This window comes from Ixodes scapularis, unplaced genomic scaffold (genome assembly GCF_016920785.2).
Source record: "Ixodes scapularis isolate PalLabHiFi unplaced genomic scaffold, ASM1692078v2 PGA_scaffold3__209_contigs__length_174095766, whole genome shotgun sequence".
NCBI classification, from domain to species: Eukaryota; Metazoa; Arthropoda; class Arachnida; order Ixodida; family Ixodidae; genus Ixodes; species Ixodes scapularis.
Genome location: NW_024609868.1, coordinates 163,377,861 through 163,395,030, shown reverse-complemented (window position 1 = coordinate 163,395,030; position 17,170 = coordinate 163,377,861). Strand labels below are relative to the sequence as shown.

At 44.7% G+C, this 17,170-nt stretch overlaps 1 protein-coding gene across 1 annotated transcript in view; it reads left to right on the top strand.

The window, feature by feature from the left end:
* Positions 1 to 1,275: 1,275 nt before the first annotated feature.
* LOC121837354 (adhesion G-protein coupled receptor G6-like) overlaps positions 1,276 to 17,170 on the top strand; it is a 45,648-nt gene continuing 29,753 nt past the window's right edge. The window contains exon 1 of the mRNA XM_042292949.1: positions 1,276 to 1,333. The gene's annotated coding sequence lies outside the window, so the exon portion shown is untranslated. The remainder of the gene's footprint in view (positions 1,334 to 17,170) is intronic.

The following is a 17,170-nucleotide window of genomic DNA, read 5'->3' as shown; positions in this document are numbered from 1 at the left end:
TTTAGCGATTGAAGGACGAAGTAAATATCAGCGACACATTTCGCTCTTTCTATTTATTCGCAACCTGAAAAACCATGAATTTTTACAAACCTCCAAACAAAAACATTCATTTTTACAATAAAATCTTTCTGTTTTATAAATAGAGAAACTGCTTTTTCACAGCTTCCACAAAAAAAAACCGTTTTTTCCAAAACAAAATGTTGATTTAAGCCAAAGAAACAATTTTTCTACGAAACTGGGCGACAACAATTGAGTAATTTTACAAAAAGAAAAAAAACAACAACAACCGGAAAGGTTATTTATTAACAAAATTACGGAAACAGAGAAACAGACGAAAACACTTCGTCTAAGATAAAATGCCCTAGCGTTCTCACGAATATCGGGGCGAGTGTCCTTTGTCATTGCACTCGCATATTGTCATAATCACATGTGCAATGCTCAGTCTTCTGCAAAGTCTGAATCTGAGAAAGTTTACAGGTGATTCGATTTGTGCCCAATGAGTTGTCTGGGTAACAAGTTTGTAATGTCATAATTAGCAATAAATTACATTTAAAACGAAAGTATGCATTCATCAACCTTGGAAATATTTTTTGAGTTTCGCTATAGGTTGAAATTGCGTTTTTAAAAGCCTTTTTTTGTTTATTTATTTATTATTTTCTCATTTATATTGTCGTAACACTTTATGGGCCCTCGAGACCGCGAAAGGTCCTCAGCACGGCCCCTTAGTCAAAAGGTTTGGAGACCCCTGATTTAGAGTATCATGACACTTCAGACACGTAGTAGCGCAAAAGCAATGTTGCCTGTCATCATAATGTTTGCCCACGTGGCTGACGGATGATTTGACAGTGAGTTTTGTCGACTAGCTCGCTATAATGGCTCACAAATGAGCGAAAGGTTACCAGGACGATCTTGAATCACCGCTGCTTCAAAACCCGCATTGCACAAGCATAACTGGCGCAAAACAGCGCTCATTTGACTTGTAATCCAACGGACGAACGAGCGTGTTGGCGGCATTGGAGAATGGTGGAGCAGAGTGCGGCTAATCTGATGGTAGTTCTCTCGTGACTCGCAGCCGACAGCCGGTACATCCACCAGGGCGTGTGCGACTACTGCCTGTTCGACGGCGAGGGCAACCTGACCAGCTACAACTACCCGCTCGAGTACCCGTCCAACCTGGACTGCACGTACCGGGTCAAGCGCGTGGGAGGCGCTTGCGCACTCGAACTCACCCTGCACGACTTCGACGTCGAGGACTCTGAGGACTGCCGGAACGATTACCTCAAGGTCGACGGGAAACTCTTCTGCGGTTCGCTCAAGCACCGGGGACGCCGCGGTGAGTCTGCCTCAACGCCCGAGGGAGGACGAAAAAGGGGGCTTCGTGGATTAGGAAGGAGGGGAGGCGCTCTTCTTCAAAATTTAGAAATAAACACCTCTTGAGTAAACGGGACTCTCTCTGACGCGGTATCACAAAGGTATCGTAGAACGTGCATTAGTTGAAATCATTCTTAACAATTAATTTAACGCCATTAAGGGCATAAAAGCCTGTCTCAGGCGCTTACACATTCGCGGCTACAGCTTTTCAGTACCATCATTTTGGGTAATACACTGAGTTGTACCTCAAAAAAGGGTGCGGCTGCACGGAGCACGTTTGATATTTTTGAAGGTGTGAAAAAATAGTGGGCGGCTGCTTTGAACACTCTTTATATTTTTAAGATGCGAAAGGAGCGACGAAAAGTGTACCAGAGTAAACGAAGCCGAACGCCCTTTCTGATAGGAATTCGTAATTAAAAAAAGCAAGTTTAGCGGAGGTGGTTCTAGCGACTTTGCTGAATATATTTGGCTCGTACCAATCCCCTCTACTTGTAGATGTATTGATTGGAGTTAAATACTGTTTTTTTTCCGGGAAGACTTTCGAAAATTTATAAACATAGGTTGATCATGAGAAAAAGAAACCCTTACTGGAACAGACAGCCAACCGCGGAGGACTTCGAGGATTGTTGCTGTTTTTTTTTTTGTTTTGTTTGTTTGTTTATTTTATTTTTGACGCATTTGTCAAGGTGGTTGAGACAAGAGGCAATTAGAATCGCCTCATTAGGTCCAAACCCCTGCTGCACCACTCAAAAGCAGAAAACAAGATGAGAAAAAATAAAGCACTTCGCAATACAAAACAATAATTCAATTTTCTCCCCAAAGGAAAAAAAAATTACAACACAACTTGCTAGGCATATGCACAAAAAATAGAAATAATCGCTGCGATATTACAAAAAAAAAAGAAGAAAACATGGAAGGGATTTTTTGGGCCAACTTCTATACTGGATGGTGTTTCTTTCAAATGTTTGTTATCTGAGAGGATCATTTTTGGGACCGTAATTGGTTCTATATCTAGGCCTTGGAAACTGCTGACGTCTTAAATTGTAATTTGTTTGCTTTGATAAATATATCTTGTTAAATATGTCAGGATTAGCGCTAGTTTTAATATGAATTAAAATAGCTACCCTTAGCCGGAAGCGGATATTTATTCTTAGTATTTTTGTTTAACAAAAACTAGGTGAGATCGAATCGAACCATGGTAGATTATCAATTAAAGGGCAACTCCGCTCAATTCCAAAAAAATTAGGCTTTCATGTGATTCACATTCACAAAGCACTACTAAACAACTCTACGTCTTCGGATTCGCGAAATGTGGAATATTATTTATGGAATCCTAATTTAAACATCAGCAGATACCGAAACCGAAACTTTGGTTGCGTCAGGCAACATTGGTCTCGGGTCGTCAGAGTCATGGTCACGTGACGTCGAACCACGTGGTCTTGTGACGTTCGGGAAGGAGCGAGAAACAGGACACGCGACGCAGGCAGGTCTTTTTGTTTTTTATTATTGGACGCGGGTAGGTCGCTTCGCATGGCGTGGACGGTGATGGCCCGGGGGAGAGGAGGAAGGAGAGAAGACGAAAGAGGAGAAGGGGAGATGAAAAACAGACCGATAAGCGCGCAGAGCAGCGCAAACTAGCGCATCCGCGTTACGGTGATCACGTGAACGCCCGGTCAGCCAACACCGGGAGGAGAAACTCATGACGTCGTCGTTCAATTTCGCTCTGAGAAGTAAAAACAAACAAAACGTGAGAATGACGTAGTCATGCTTCTGTCGTAGTGGTTCAACGTTGGCCGCTCCAACTCCGTGGCATTGACTGCGCTGATGATTGCGCCTCGCGCCGCACGCTAGAGTTGGCCGATTTCGGCGACTTGGCTCGCTTGAAGGTTTGCTGGCCAGTTTACTAAATATATAAACGGACTTAGATCGTAATATTTGACATGGGGTCTTCCTATATGATACTGAAGAGGGCTACATAGTTTTCTAAATATCAAAAATGAAGCGGAGTTGCCCTTTAACCTAACCGCACGTTTCTGGAATGTAATTGTTTAACATTATTTCCTGTTGTTGTCCCCCAGATAAATGCACAATAATTCAATCATTCATTCATTCATTCAATCATTTGCTTATTTTTTTTGTGCTCATGAGCAGCTTTCGCCTTTGTACTGATGCACAATTAACATACAGCGAAAAAATAATTAATTCTGCAGGTTTCCAAGAGAAAATTTGAACGCTAAAAAAGATGGGTTAAAATTTATAAATTTGTAAGAGAAAACTTGAACGGCTGAAAAAGATAAAGTGAAAACGTGAATGCAGGAAGCATCGAAAGTATTACACAAGGCCTGAATGCGTGTCATGGGGCAGGTTTGGAAGAATTGATTGACATAAAATGCAAGAGAAATTCGCAAAAAATCTTCTCGGAACATGAATATTTATCGCTGAAGTTAGGTCAGGGCAATCAATGACTCCGTGAAGGCATTTGAACAAAAACATGAGATCTCTGTCGCGTTGTCTTTCACTCAAAGTAGAAGAATTGCATCGTTAACAAAGTCTCTTATATTCAAAGAAAACACTGCGACCGACATACCGGTCGTAAAAAATTTAAAAGAGACGTTTCTGGGCATTTTCAATTGACTCTTGGTGCGTACGCCCAATACAATTCCAGACAACAAAGGAACTGCATAATACAGGCCGACATGATAAACTCACGTATAGTTCGGCATATAACACCCAACGTACAGACAATCTTATTGACATGTAGATTAAATGACAGAAAAGAGACTATATAAAGTCCAAGAGCACGAGTGCAATCCGCCCTTTGCAATGGGACACTGCCAAGTTGGTAACAGAAGTGCAGAAGCCTTAGCTTCATAGCAAATGACATAACAACAGTTTTAGCGGGGTTAAGTGTCAGTCTGTTAAGACTACACCAATGCAGCCTCGAGTGAATCAGAGATGTATAAAGCTATCGTTTTAACCGATTTCTGAGAATATATTTTAATTTAAAAATTAGTCTGATAGATCTAGACTTTTCTCTACGGAGATGTTTCACTTCAGGAGTCTAATGTAAATTTTCATGGAGACTAACACAAAGATATTTTAAGAACTCCACGCGTTCAATATTGAAGATTTTAAGATATATATTAATTGTGGTTGTAAGAGGTTTATTTTTTTATCTATATAGTATATACTTTGTCTTGGACATATTTATTTCCAACTGATCAGCCCGTTACCATCTGTGAAATTGGCCCAGCCAAGTATTTGACTCTCTCTATAGGGTATCCAAGCGATTTCCGGTGAAAGAAACAGCAATATTCGTTTCATCTGCATATACAGTTATTATGGAGTGTGTGCATGATATTTATTATATCGTTAATGTAGATCAGGAAGAGTAGTGTCCCGAGTATTGATCACTGCGTTCAACAAACCGAATTTCGCTAGGGGGAAGAACGCATCATTAAGGACAGTATTAAAAGCGAGATGTAAACTGTGGACCAAACTTAAAGGGGCGGTGCAACGATTTTATGATTAAAAGAATTTTCATCTCGTCATTTTTACGTTGCTTATCGTGTCCCAGAGGATAGAGAAAACAATTCCTTTATTAAAAATGTCGCGATTCCGCTGCATAATCGCAAAGCAAAAGTCGAGCTTTTTCCTCCACCTGCAGCCCCAAGTGGCAGCCGAAGGAACTACGGCGGAAAGATTACGTGACCTCGCTCGGCTCTAAGCTGCAGCATAGCGCCCGCTAATGTACGCAGAGAGAGGGAGGGGAACCGTCCTCCGACATAGCACACGGGAAGCTACACGGCACTCCGAATGACGTCACTGGGAGTGCGACCAGGTGTGACCCTGAAGGCTGGGAGTGAGTTGAGGGGTGCCCGAAATGCCAATCTTTATCTTTTTTTTACGCAACAACTAGGACACGCAGGCGAAATCGGTTTTCTGTTCTTTACTTCAGAAGTGTCAGGGGGCAACTTCCAGAAATCTTTGACCGAAGTCCGAAAATCGTTGCACCACCCCTTTAATGTGGTGCCTCTTACTCCAAAAGTGATCATTTCCAGAGTAGTATGTCGCGTTTTATAAAGTCGAAGACCCCTCTGAGGTCTAAAAAACGCCTAGTGTATAACCTTGTTTTTTTATTTTACGTAATATATATATATATATTTTTTTTTATATTTCGGAATGTCATTCAGGGGTATTTACCTCTTTGGAATCCACATTGAATACTTGTAAAAATGTTATTCTTATCACAAAATTTACTTATACTCCGTTTCAAACATAGCGTGCAACGTAGTCAAAGCTAGCGCGCCGGTTTGCACAGCCGACCGCGACTTCTTTCGCTCCACAGAATAGTGCGGCCCCTGGAAAAAAAAAAAAAAAAAAAAGTCGAAAAGTGTACATCTTTGTAGCTAGTAACTAATAGTGGCGTTATGATTTCGAGGGAACACCGATTCTTTGTCAATAAAAAGGAAAACATAATATAAACTACTCCAAACTATTTTCCGTTTTCGTTCGTGCGGCACTCGCACTCGCTTCGGGTTTTCGGGTTATGCGGCTGCCCCTGCCTCGCCGGTTTCGTGAAGATGGCGTCTTATGCGGGAAGCTTTCTTTTCCTGCTCGGATATTTTGGAAGATTCGTTGTGTGAAGATCTCGCAAAAGTGCAAGCAGGTGATCGCCAACGTGTACGCGAGTTCAAGAACGTGTTTCCCGGAGACGTCGGTCCGTGAGGTCCTGGAGACGGTCAGTAACGACACCGGACTGTCTGGCAAGGTGGCGTCCCCGAAGCGAAGACCTCGCAACGTGAAAGTTCCGAGCACGCGGACAGTGTTGTGAACTGCCACCTGTTATTTCTGGTGTTGAAATCGGCCTTATGGCTTCAAAGTGAAACAAGCCTCAAGAAGGAACTGTGTCGGTGATGAATCGTGCCTACGGCTCCGTCTGCTTGCGGGACCTTACAGCAGGCGGTGCCCGTGATTGCATTCCGAAGCGTCTGGGTTCTTCTGCCTGCGGGACCGTAACCTTGGTCGGCTCCGTCTGCCTGAGGCACCTTAACCTTGGTCGGCTAAGTAAACGACGCACATGCCCGTGCCTGTATTCCGAGGCCCCTGCTTTCCTCGAAAAGGAAACAACACTCAATCCTGATCTCGAGTGCCGTGTGTTGTGTACGCGTCTATTGTGAATCACTCCCGGTTCATGGGGGCGCCGGCACCAGAGCACCGAGATACTGCCGTCTGGATGACTTCTTCCATACACCGGCGAGTATTCCGACTCTGAAGGAAACTTCCATGAAGTCACATCACGTGAGGGAATGCCAAGCCGTCTGACCAATGGCAGTGCGGTCCCCTAATCACAGTATTCGTTATATAAAGGACCGTCCACCACACTCTCAAGGTGCTCTCCGATTTTCACGCTACCATGTAAATAAACGGCTTTAAATAGAGACGCCCTGGATCTCGACCGTTCTTCCGTTTTGACGAGGCCGGCGCAAGTTCAAGCGGAACACCAGCCCCTAGTCTACCTTCTTATAAATAAAAATCAACAAGAAAAGAGGAATTGAAATATGCACTTCCGCAATACGCACAATTTTGCACAAAAAATAGGTCGAGGAAAAAAAACAAAAAACAAACCTTTGCGCCCTAAGTGGATTCGAACCACCGCCACCGAGATGTCGGCATCGCCAGAGCAGCGCCTTGTACCGCTGTACACGAAATCTGGCGGAGTAACACATTTTTTTTGTGCTTTTTCATGCGCACTACTTCAGTAGCTTTCCCAGCGTTGCACGCGATGTTTGAAACGGAGTATAGACGTTTGCGAATAACGCCTTTCAGAAAACCGGAAGTACTGATATTGGTTCATAATTGCTTATTTTATAATTGGAACCGCTTTTATGAATTACGCAGATTTTCGCTATTTTTACTTGTTCTGAAAAGTAACCAGTGCTTATAATAATGTTGAAAATGTGCGCAAGGGGAGTACATATTAAAGAGGAAACTTCTTTGATTGGCTTCGAACCTATCCCGTCTTCACCTCAAGCAGCACTGTTCCTTAAGGAGTTAATAATCGTAATTACATCTTTTTCATTAGTGGGCGCTAAAGCAATTGTGTCATGTATAGGTCTAGTTGGGGTGCCTACATGTTTCCGCCGCTCCGCTGTTTGGGGTGGCGACAACATTTGTCATACCTGTTGCCGACAAATCAATGTTGCCTACCTCGTTACCATGGCAACCTCTGCTGTTTTCGTCGACCATTTTGTCTCACTCGCCGGTCGTGCGCTCGCACCAACGTTACTAGACCACTCAGTTGGGAAACTCCCATAGAGACTGCACTAACAAAGTGTCCCCGATCTGTCCTCGACCACCGAGCTAATGGCGAACACAATGCCGCCATTTCTCCTGCAGCGGCCAGTCGAGGAACTGCACGTGACGTCTATTTTGGCTTTAATCGGCCATTTTGGCGCCGAAACCGATACAGCGGAAGAGGTTACAGGGGTGCCACCCCCGTCTCCCCAGCGGACGCGCCGCGTCTTACTACCGAAGTTAAAATACACCAAGTTTGGGACGAGATACTTGAAAGCACCGCTGAGGCATGTATAAAAGCAATATTAATTATGCCGCAAATCCTCGCAAACCAATTTTTTTAAAAACATCACGCGCCCTTCATTTTGTACTAAATTCCAATCAATTTCATACAAAAAGAGTATTTTCCGCTTGTTTTACTCAAAAACATGATTTTAAAAGCTCAAGGTGACCACAGTACAGGCAAATGATAAAGAGTGGCGCTGTTGTCGTATTTAGATCGGTCTCGGTGGACGCCAGTGGCCCACGTTTCGACAGCGAGTTTCCCAACTGAGTGTTTTAGTACCGTTGGCTCGCACTACGCCGCTCATCCTCGTTAGGGCTAGGGAGCGCTCACCGCTCTCGTTTCGACGGCAAGGTTTCGGCGTGCAATGCCGCTCTGTTGCGTTCCATTTTGTCGCGGAACTCATGTTTCGTAAAAAGCAACGCACACTTCCTGCTCGCAACTTCAAAATAGGAAACACCCAAATAAAAAGAGTGACAGCCACCACTACCGCCATCCCGCTGAGACTCCGACTCCTCTTATGAACGGAAACGGAAGTGGCCTCACAGTGCTGCCGGTGCTTCGAGACTACAGAAACTCAACATTGTTTACGTTTAGCGAAATAATAAGTGGGAAAAAAAATGGCGGTGTGAAGGGATCTGGGAAAGGGTAACAAGAAGTTGGCGCCACCCTAAAGCGGAGCGGAAACAGGTAGGCACCCTAGGTGTAGTAACGGGAGATTCAGACCTAGGCGTACTGGTAAAGGGTAGTGTTGAAGAACCTGAGAGTAAGACATATAAAATAGCGCAACAAAAAGACAAGGACAAGAAGTATACAGGACAGGCGCTATAAAATAGCGCCTGTCCTGTATACTTCTTGTCCTTGTCTTTTTGTTGCGCTATTTTATATCCCTATTGAAAATTCCATGAAGATACGTAATTTGGGACACTGACTGCCAGTCAGCAGCCTTGGTGGAACGTGATGGAGCATCAGACGTCATCTGATGGTCCATCAGATGACGTCTGACTGCCACTGCCAAGGGAATTTCATCAACAAGGGCAGCATTTATATGAGAGTAAAGCTATACGCACTCATAAATATCGCCAAATGCCTCGATAAAACAAAATGTCCGAGAAAAAAAAAAAAAAAAAAGCAGTACCACCGGAGATCGAACCCGCGACCACTTGCGTAGAAATCGGACACCGTAACCGCTATGCTAGGCCGGTTCTTAGAGAACTAGATTTCACCATCCGTTTTGTACGAGATGCTTCGGTTGCAAATGCAGTTAAGCCGTCAGCATGTTATGCAAAGCACTCGTACGTCACTCGCCGTACTTCAGTTCCACTCACCTGCCATGTAGAGTACTTTCGCGTCGTAGAACGATCCTTTTGTTCGCGCGTCACCGGCCCAGTAGACCTGGTACACCTCGTCGTCTTCAACTACACCGCTAAAGTCCCTTACATCGTCGGAACTCACAACAGGCTGGGTCTTGTCGAGTAGAAATTCTACTAAAACATAAGACATTGTAGAGCCCGGGCAGAATTGACAGGTTGGAGCAAGCGGGCAAACAAAACGAGTCGAGAGCGATCGTTCATGAAAGCTCGGCGAAGCCTCTATGGGCGAAGCGAAGTGTCGTGTTCGGCCTGTTCGGCGCTTCGGCGGGCTTCTGATCAAGGTTGTCGGTCGGTTGCGTGTCATAGGTTTTATGGGCTCACGTCCCGAAATCGTTTTCTCTTGCATAGATTACTTTTCGTATTCATAGATTTGACGAAATAGTGGTATCCGAACGAACTTTACGTCCTTTGACCGTACGTCTGTCTGCACGTCAAAGCTTTTTGACGTACAGTCAGAGACAATCGATGTACAGTCAGAATCGCCACCAAGACATCCTGATGGCATTTTGCGGCGGCCGACTGGCATCAGGAAACCATCACAAAGCCGACAAGCGGGGTCTGACTGGAGTTTGACTGTCGGTCAGAGTAACTTGTTGGCCAATCAGACATGCTTGACGTACAGTCAGGCACAGTCAGCGGTCCACTAGAAAACATTGACTGCCAAACAGGGTTACATTGATGGATTTTTCCTTCGGGATGTTTTACTAAGATGAACCAACTATCCCAACAACGTACCCTACTGAGAGTAAGAAATGAGAGGTCGATTCATCTGCAAGAAGTTAACCGGAGTAAGTAACCTGCTTAATTGTAAGTTTCATTAGAGCAACATCACGTGGTGTAGGGGTAAATTCATTGACGGCTTGCTGGACTTTCTTTGAATTATCATACATTGCACTAAACTTGTTTTTGCAGTCGAGGGATTTTCCTTTTTCGATATACGCATTACGTTTGTTTCTCTCTTTCCTGATTTTTTTGGTAATATATCCATATCTCATGTTTCGATGAACTTATCCCATCATATATTTCGTTCCCTTATGCGCCGATATAAAGTACGGGAGATCCACAATTTTTTTTTTTTTATGAAAACGATTGTTCATAACATTTTTGTTGAAGTTCTAGAAAGACATCATATGATTTATTTGGTTCTGTTTCAGTTAGTTCTGGCTCCCAGTTTATATAAGGCCCCTAGAGCTGTTTGGGAAACACAATAAAGCTCCCTGATTGATTTATTGATTGTTATTCGACACTAAGAAAAAAAGAGCTCAATCGAACTCTTATCAATTTTCCTAATTATCGTCACAGTTTTATTAGGATGTAACTTCAATTCTGTAAGAAGGGCAATGAAACTAGTATTGGTAAGTGGTCGTTTAAATTGCCAGATACGACACCAGCAACCTCCATATTACAATTTGTAATGCGTAGATCTATTAGTGCTTGCGGTTGCGATGTTATTCTAGTTGATGGGCAGATCACATCATGTCGGTGTGACTGCAGAATACTAAGCAATTCAAAAGAACCCCCATTCACCTATTAAGACTAAAGAAAGCTTAAAGGGATACTGAACCAAAGAATTTAGTGCCCACAATTAATGGCCAACGTTCTTTCCACGAGCCCGCAGCCGCCGGTGTGCGCGAGTACACGCAATGGAAAATGACGTCAAAGAGCTCCATTCGCGCTTAAGAGGACAGTGAAATGCATGGGCTTCGGGCCAAAGGAGAATGAAGACAGGTTTTTCACATTGACAAGTGAAAGCTATGTGCTTGTTAGACCAATTAATCGCTTACCTTTTACACCAGACACCACTGTGAAGATGAAAAACTTCTCTTTATTCTCCTTTGGCCCGAAGCCCATACATTTCACTGTTATCTTTGCCGCGAATGGAGGTCTTTGACGTCATTTTTGTTCCATCTGCTCGCGCACGCCGGCGGCTGCTGGCTCGCGGAAAGAACGTGCTCCACTTATTATGGACACTAAATTCTTTGGCTCAGTATGGCTTTAAATGAGGTCGAATATTCCATAATATGCTCAATAAATTAAAACAAAACTTCGTTAGTGACCAGGGTCGCTAAACTCGTCAAGCACAACTTTGTGCCCGAAAGTTGCGGAACGCGCTAATTGGACTCTCGCGCCGCTGACGTCGCGCCGAGCGAGGTGTCAATCAGTCGAAGCAAAGTTCATCGAGGCGCGCGTGCGGCGCGTAAGGGGCGCGAGGAGCCCGCTGATTGAACGGCTTCGCCAATGACGTAGCGCCCATTTGTCCCTACATCCCTACGCCAAGCTAAAATTAATGCTTTGCGAATTGTCCCTAGGCGACCTGCTGACGCTCAAAATCCCTCCGAAGTTTGTGTTAACAAGAAACCTCGTTTGTCGAAGTTGTCGCTGACGTCAAAGTGACGTTTCCGAACTTCGCGAGAGCCGCGGTTTCAGCTCGAGATCTTCGCTTTGGATCGAGGCGAAGTTAAACTTTGTCAACATGGCGGTGCCGTACGCTGCGGCCGAGCTTATCTTCCGCCACCGTCGGCGTCGCTACTGAGACCACTGGGGACGCCTTTCAACTCCCCGACGACGACTTTCGGCGACAGTACCGGCTATCCAAAGCCGTTGTGCGTTTACTCTGCGACGAGCTTCGTTCGCCGCCTCGGACCGTGGAACAACAAGTTCTCTGCGCGCTCCGGTTCTTCGGAACCGGTAGCTTTCAAGGCATGGTGGCGACTGACGAGCACCTGTCAGTCTCCCACATGACTGTGAACCGGGCTGTCAGAGTTTTTGCGGCTGCCATCGCTTTTTTTTTATTTTATTTTTTTCTGTAATATCCGAAAAGGTACGAATAAGCTGGTATACAATTCAGAATGTTGGAAAACAAACAAGAACCGGGGTAATTCTTGGGTAGGGTCGAGTCTCCCGGCAGCCGGCAGAATTATTTTTTCCGAAATTCTACTGGCAGTCGTCACTCATTGGCGGTCAAATCAGTTCATCGAACGACGTGTCATCGACAGATCGTTTCATCGGCACGCGATGTAATCACATGAAAGAGATTGTCTTCCGTTAGAGGTATATACGCATTAAGCATTTTCCCACCTTTAAACATGTAAGTGGGGTGTCCCATAACTAACACCCTAATAAGTGTAGCGATGGAGCTTATAAAAAATATGTAAACTTCACACCTTTAAAAATATGCGATTTTTTAAACACGTTGCTTAAAACGTATGATAATGCCTACACCTTTTTATAAAGATGTCAAACTACAATACCCTTCTCGTCAGGCACGCAGCCAAGGGGAGGGGGGGGGGGGGGGGGGGGCATAAGGCCTGGCCTTCCCGCCCCCCCCCCCCCCCCCTCGAAATTTTCCATTTTGCTGGGGCCTCCTCTCCTCCCTCCCCCTCATAAAGCACTTTGTCATCGGCGCCCCCCCCCCCCCCCCCCTTTAACCGAAAATCTGGCTACGTGCCTGCTTCTCCTCAGGGTCTAATTACCACAGTACATTTCTTTTTTGGGGTGTACACAGTGGCCCGGGACCCATTAATATGACTGAACAAATAAATTACACAAACGAGTCGCCGAAACAGCACGTTGCTTCTTGGCGAGTGTCGAGGCAATATCGTCCGAAAACCGGCTTCAATATTGGCCGGATGTACGGTTTTGCGCCTCGTCCCTACATCCGGCAGGTGTGGGAGTACCGATGCAAATAAACGATTTATGTCTAATAGCACTGGCACCACTGATTTCTTAGGAGGCTAGATCGTGGATAGAGGCCTGTATTGCTGGGGTCGAGCGGCACCACCGGTAGTCATCGCTTGACACAACTCAATTTTATTACGTTAGTAAATTGTTCTCTACCATGAAACTTCTATCATGTTTCCGCAAATAACAGTTAATATTGTGGGCAAGAATATTAAACGCGTTAGAATATCAATCTTGTTTAACTAAATGTTGTGTGGTTGAGGGTCCAGGGCTACTTTGTTGGGCGTTAACTGCTATGTGTTTAATGAGACAAGGGCTACCGAGAGTTATTGTGGAGTCATCCGTGATTTCGGAGTCATCAAAGCTCAGCAAACGATAAGTTAGAATGCCTTTACTGGGGATTTTCGCACCGTGTTGACCGCTTGTACATAGCGCTTCATGGTGAAAGCTTTTTCTTGGAACTCCTGTGAGGGCTTCCGTGACAAACTGAAACTCGGAGCGTGCCGTTCAGTCGCTCGACGTGCCATTTATTTAGCAACCGAAGCAAGCGACGTCGGTAAAGTCAATCGTGCTCCGGCCAATTTTTTTTTTTTTTAATCGATGTTCAAACGCTTGACGAATGTCTATTTGATCTCCAAGAACCCGACATAATCATCGCAGCACGTCATAAAATGCTCGCCCTCGACCACCGCGTACAAGCTTCCAATTTTTGCATGTGTCTTCCTTAGACTTGCGTGTATTGCCTCATGATGTAAAAGGCCAAAGCAACAAGGACGAAAACGAAGGGAGAACTAGACAGGACGCGGCATATTGCCCGTCGTCAAGCAATGGCCGCCGGTGAGGCCAGTGACGGGCTCCCAATTCGCGATACAGATTTGCACTGTGAGAGTTCTAATGCGTTACACCCGCCAAGTGCTGCACGGAGAACAGGCCCCGAACGAACTTGCCGAATGCACCCAGTGCAGACTGATGCTGTCGCCATAGATGTTGTAGAAAAGTACCGATCTCAAACCGAAACTAGCGCCTTTTTGTTCGACGTGATGGGTGGGAATGCGAGAGTGCAGTCGCTGCCATCGTTTAAACGTTGGTTGCTGCAACGTGGTACTTACATTTGCGATGACTTCCACTTAAGCAACTCGGCAGTCGGAGATATCTACAGACGGCGTAAGTTTCCGAAACCAGTTGACTACAAAACAGCATACGCTTGAGGAAATTGATGGCACTGTACGCGCAAGAGCTTGCTTCGTTTTAAGCATAATATTATGAGTGAATAACTGAAAGGATACGGCTTAAATCTAGTTCTTTGGAACAGCTAGCAATACGTTTCGTAAGACTTTTTATTTCCCTGGCATTGAGAAACGAGAGCTTTCTCAAAACAAAATATGACGGGGCGAGATAGCTGCCGTTCAAATAAGACTTTGCTTGAGTCTCGGGCAACGTCTCCATGTTTAGCCTTCCCGGACGCTGAGTGAATCCGTCGCAGGTTTTTGCTGTGGGAGCTTTGTCGAAAAATGTTGCACTTTTCACCCATACACAAATGATGCTAGATCTCGCGGCCCCTGTGGTTGTCCTGGGCCTTTCATTTCACACTGGTAGGTTTCAGCGTCTGTACGGCTACAAAACGACTCGAATTTCGCAAATAAAAGACGGGCCGTCGATTCCTTTCTTCGTGAAATATCAGAGGCTTACAATTCAAGCTCGCGTTTGAGTTGGCCCGCGGGACGCGATTTCGAGCAGAAAACCAACTTTTTCTTTCAGTTCCGCTGTGCGAATGCCTCATCGTAGCAGACGAACTCTCGTCGTCTGCTCCCGCTCCTCGCCTGGGCGAGGCATGACGGGATTGTCGGCGCTAGAGAGCCCAAAGACGACGTACAGCGAGCGGCGTGAACGCTCGCCTCCCCGCGCTGTCTCGTGCTCCCGTGCCTCGCCTAGGGATCGCGGAGGATTTTTCGTCAAAAGTTGCGAAGTTGAGCGCGCGCAGGAAGGAGGAAACTTTGCTGCGTTCTTTTGATCACTCCCCCCGCTACGTCAAAAAGCGAAGAATGTTTTGCTCCAAGAGTTTAGCTACCCTGGAGGAGAGTTTTTAAACAGCAACTACTAGCAGGAAATGACATTAAGGAACAAGTGCTTCGTTGTTGAAAACAAACTTTGGATAATTCTGGCAAGGCCTCATATTCCGGGTTATCACTCAAATAAACAGCAACCTCCCCCCCCCCCCCCCTTTCCCCTTCTATATTTTTACATACCCCCTCGGTATTATATCCCGAGAAGCCCGTTATCGTCATCTTTCCTCGTAATCCACGATTCAAAACTACCGATATATAAAAATTTAAATTTAAAGAGTTCAAGAAGATATCAATGCCATTGTGCTTATTACAAATACGTCGTCCTTTTAAATAATAGTATGATAACTCATTTTTATTATGAACGAGACACGTAATACTGCTGCACCTGCTTAGCTAGTGAGAATAAATTTATTTATTTATTTGAATACGCCCAGGGCCCATAGGGCATTATAGAAGGGGTTGTATGTGGTTTTAGAAACGTTATAGTTGATCATTATCGAACACTACTATATAAATTCTGTATAGGAACACGTAAGGCACATGGAGCATTTTACAGCGTTCCAGGAAAGCTCTCTCTTTGGACGCGTTTCTAGGTTCTTCGTGCCCCGTGTTCGTTTACTTCGTCTTCGTCCTTGTCTGCGTTTTCGGCGCTATTATGTTTTTTTTTAATTCTAGGTTTCAGTTTCCTATCGGGATACATATTTGTGCCAGCGGCCCCACGTGCCGCGGCGAGCAGCCAAAGCCTCGCCTCGCTTGTACGATGGAAGGAACTGTGTGGCTCACGGGCAAAGACCAACAGAAATGCGAAACACATAGACTCGCCGAAATTTGAGTGTTTTCTCGGGAGGCTGTACAATGCTGCACATACCTTACATTTTTCGAAAATGACTCTATTTAGTGGCTTTAGATTATACTCGAGCGACTATACACTTTAATCTATTACGTTTATTATCACTGCTTAAAAAGTTAATACATGATGATTAGTTCAGCATTCAGCAAATCAGTTTTTTTTTATATCTCTGACGGTTTTTTTTTGTTTTTTTTTTGTTTGGTTGACGGTCTGTTCCCGTAAAGAGTTGTTCTTGTTTTTCCCAAGTACCTTATTTCTAGGGATATTTGAAAAGCTTCGTTTATACGCACGATATAGTTATCCGCACTGGTACTCCAAGGAGCTTAGATCAGTTCTAAGAAAAAAATTGCATTGTCATGGGAAATATAAGGTTGCAAATTCCACTTTTTGGTATCTAACATTTTCTGAGTCGCGTGCGCTAGCTAAGACATTGCTGAAGCGCGATAAAAAATTACATCGAGAGTCAGTATAACGTATCATAAATCGTGACCCAATGCTTTTCTGGCGATATGTAAAGGATCGCACAACAACAACTTCGTCATCAATAAACATAGCTGACTCGTTGGGTGATATGCTGTCTGAGCCCGAAGATGTATCAAATGCATTCGCGAGTTATTTTTCTTCGGTTTATTTTTGCGGCCAAACTGGACTGCCTGTGCATGGCGTCAGCGATAATGCCAGTGATCACCTGTGAATTTTATCTTTTGAAATGACTGATATTGAACTTGCTATCAGGAAACTGAAGCCGCAGTTAATTATCAGTTGCATTTGACGGCATTCCGAGCTTCATTGTTAAAGGATGCTCCTCTATTTTTGCGCCCGTCTTAACGCATATATTTAAGTTGTCGTTGCAGAGCCTTACATTTCCTTCGCTGTGGAAGAACTCTATTACTGTGCCAGTACATAAGAATGGCAGAACGGATGATGTAAAAAATTACAGACCTGTGTCGTTGCTATCTCTCTCTGCTAAGATCTATGAAATTGTTTTATTTGAGCGCATTTGAAACTCTTTTAAGCGTAAAGGCTGAACTCCGTGGACCGAATTACGTGACGAATAACTGGCGAACGCCGCCCGACGTCACGCTCGCTTTGCGCGCGACGTAGCAGCCACTGTGTTGATTCCACGCGCAGAGCAAAAGCCGCCGGGAAAAATTTGTCGGTTATTCGCAGCATATTCTTCCCATGGATTTCAGCCTTAAGATAAGCCTTCACAACACGGCGTTATGCGTAAAAGGTCTGTTGAGACAAA